The sequence below is a fragment of the Octodon degus genome, unplaced genomic scaffold, assembly GCF_000260255.1.
Source record: "Octodon degus isolate 3935 unplaced genomic scaffold, OctDeg1.0 scaffold00036, whole genome shotgun sequence".
NCBI classification, from domain to species: domain Eukaryota; kingdom Metazoa; phylum Chordata; class Mammalia; order Rodentia; family Octodontidae; genus Octodon; species Octodon degus.
In genome coordinates this window covers 6,546,903-6,549,968 of record NW_004524612.1, presented here as the reverse complement: position 1 = coordinate 6,549,968, position 3,066 = coordinate 6,546,903, and positions in this window count along the sequence as shown.

The window sequence follows — 3,066 nt, the reverse complement described above, 5'->3', positions numbered from 1 at the left end:
AGAGACAAAGAGAGAGACAGGGAGAGAGAGACAGGGAGAGAGAGAGAGAGAGAGAGAGAGAGAGAGAGAGAGAGAGACTCATTTTTCATTATTGATAAACTGGTCTCTACTTAGGTAGGGAAGGGCTGTGATTTTCAGCTGCTTTGAAGGGAACTGGCCGTGGGACACAAGACCAGCAGGTGAAAGCCAGGAGGAACTAGTGGAGGGCAAGAGAGAAATGGTAAAGCTAGTGAGAAGAATGTTACCAGAATCTAGAGTTCAGGGGTCCAGGGATTCTTGAGGGGAGGAGGAAATAGAACAAAATAATTGAAGGGAGCCCCCTGCCAGCTAAACAGCCACCATCCCAGGGCCCTGGGGCCTGCCCACAAGAACAGTGGAAGCTTGGCAGGAACAAGCAGGTCCTGGGTGGTCCTCTGGGTGGGTGACTTCGAGTGAAGCCCCTGACAGCTGAGGGACTGAGCTGCAGGGACAGTTATCACCACAGGCCAGGGCTGGGGCTAGGGCTGGCCAGAAGGACCTGGTCCATCGCTAGACTTGGAGGAGCCTGGAGGGTAGGACCTGCAGGTGTGCCCCGTCTTTCCTCTGTAGACAGAGTGACCTACATACAGGTGTTCATGCCCCAGCAAAGCCCCTGGAAGGCTCCATTCCCCCCCCCCCATGTGGCTGTGGGACCCTGGAAGTTCATACGGAGGTTCTGCCTCCACCATCTTGCATGCAGTGTGACACATGTGGGCCAGCGGGGCTCCCCAGGGACAGGCTACTATGAAATGTCAGATTCACAACTGCAGGTTTAGAAAGGACATGACTAGGGAGGAGTCAGAACTGAAGGACAGGCTCCCAAAGAAACCCTTGGGATATAAGAAGCACTCATGGATGGCAATGACAAAGACAAAACCATACCACACCCATCCTGCCCTCAGTTCTCTTGCAGAAGATGCCCAGCCAGGAAGGCTTTGGGGCAGTGAGCACTTTGGCCGCATCCCGGAGTCTGAGCAGCCCCCCGGGAGAAAGGAGAGTCCTTCTTCACTGCTGCCCCAGAAGGTCCCCAGGCTGGACAGGCTTCCTGCCTCCAAAGCCTGGGTCTCTGGGCCACCCCGGGTTCCCAGCTGCAGTGCCACGGGCCACAGCCAGTACCTTCTCAACAGTCCCTGTTAGAAAAGCACACTGCTTAGTCAGCATGTCTCCTGGTCTCACTAGGCTTGCCTGGCACCGAGAGGCCTCACCCTGGGAGCCAGCACCACTCCCCGGCTCCCCTGCCAGCCCCAGCAACCCCCATGTGGTCCTTCCCCTGCCTCTGACCCTGTCCTCTCTTGCCCCTTACCAGGCTTGCAGCTTCAGTCTCTGCTCGCCCTGGGCCTCCAGTGGCTCAGCTGTATTCACCTTGCTCACTGGTCCTGTGTGTTCTGCACTGGAATTAGCCAAGAGGAAATGGCTGGCCAGAGGACACGCCTGCTTGGGCTGCTGGGCCAACATGCAGCCCCCTGGGTGCCCTCAAAGCCCTACTGCTGCCCCAGCGGGTGACATCCTGGACCATCCCATTTCTTCCAGTGCCCTACCATGCCTGTGTCTCTGGTTTTCCCAGCTGGCAGGTGATTTTCAGTGTCCCATGGCCCCTGGCTTTGCAAGAGGCCAGGCACCCACCATGGGGGGCTTTCGCTGCCCATTTGTGGAAGGGAGAGGGGGTTCCCCTCTGCAGGGACCCTCCCCCGCCAGGTGTCATGAGGTATGGTGGGAACACTTTTTAATAATGTTGGCTAATTGCAGGCATGGTGCTCACATGACTTGGGCTGAATCTGCTTTTGTTTTTGACCCACATCCTGGTGGTGAGGACAGAGAGCAGGCAGTCACCCTGTTACCCCAGCAGGACACCGAATGGGAAAGAGTGGCAGCACTTGACCAGGAGGGGACGCTTTGGAAATAGCACCGGGAGGTGTTTTCTGGGGACTCAGCTCTCAATGGCCCCGGTGCTCCTGGAGGTACGATTTGAGAACTATTAAAGCGGCCTCCAGACAGCTCTGTTGCTGCTCCTGGAACCAAGCCCAAGGCTGGGTCTCTGGTCCACCTAACTCGCCCTTCATACTGCGGTCCCCATGAGCACAGTGGGGTCGGAGTGTGACAGGGATGCCTGAGAAGGGGGAACACGGCAGACCTCATCTTCGTTACCGGAACGCTGCACCCAGGAATCGCAAGAGGATGGCGGGGTGGGGTAGGCAGGGCAGGGCGTAAGTGAGCATGGAGGGTTGGACTAGAAATTGTCATGTGTGCAGTTAAAGCCGTATGCCAGCAAAACACTAGAGCTTTGGTCGTGTTCATGTTGCTTGCCTGCACATTGTCATTCTTTTAGGTAAATAATTCCAAAACGCAAATTCTGATATACGAACAAATTCATTGCGGTCCACGTGAAACACTTGAAAAATCCTCTACTAAACAACAAAAACTTGGTGTAATTATGGTAAAGTATTCTATCATCATTAAACTATTTGACAACTTACTAAATGCAGTTTCCTGTGCAATGAAGTAAAAGGGAAGGAGTGGAATTTATGTACCCAGAGTTTCAATTGCCGTAAAGCCACTTGGAGAATCACTGTAAATTAAGGCCTAGCTGATTTTAAGAGATGACACAGCACATCTTTCGGAGCCCCAGAGAGAGCTGGGCATAGTGGCACACACCCATGTGCGTGACACTCGAGGAAGCTGAGGCAGGAGGGTCAGAAGTTTGGCCCCAGGCTGGGCAACCTAGTGACTTGGCAAGACCTTGTATGAAAATAAAAAATAAAGAAGAGGACTAGGGAAGTAGTTCAGTAACAAATTTCTGGGTTTAATTCCCAATATGGGGCGGGGGGGGGGGGCTAGTAAGTAAGATTTTTAGAAGATTTGTACTTCCCAAACATATCAGATTCTTTGGCACAAATAACAAACCACCCTGGTTCCACAAAAGGAAAAAAAAAAAAAAAAAAAAAAAAAAGGATAAATAAATAAATAAACTCAGTCCACACACTTTCAGTGGTAATGTAAAATGCTACAGTCCCTGGGAAAGTTTGGTAGTTCTTCAAAAGGTCAAACATA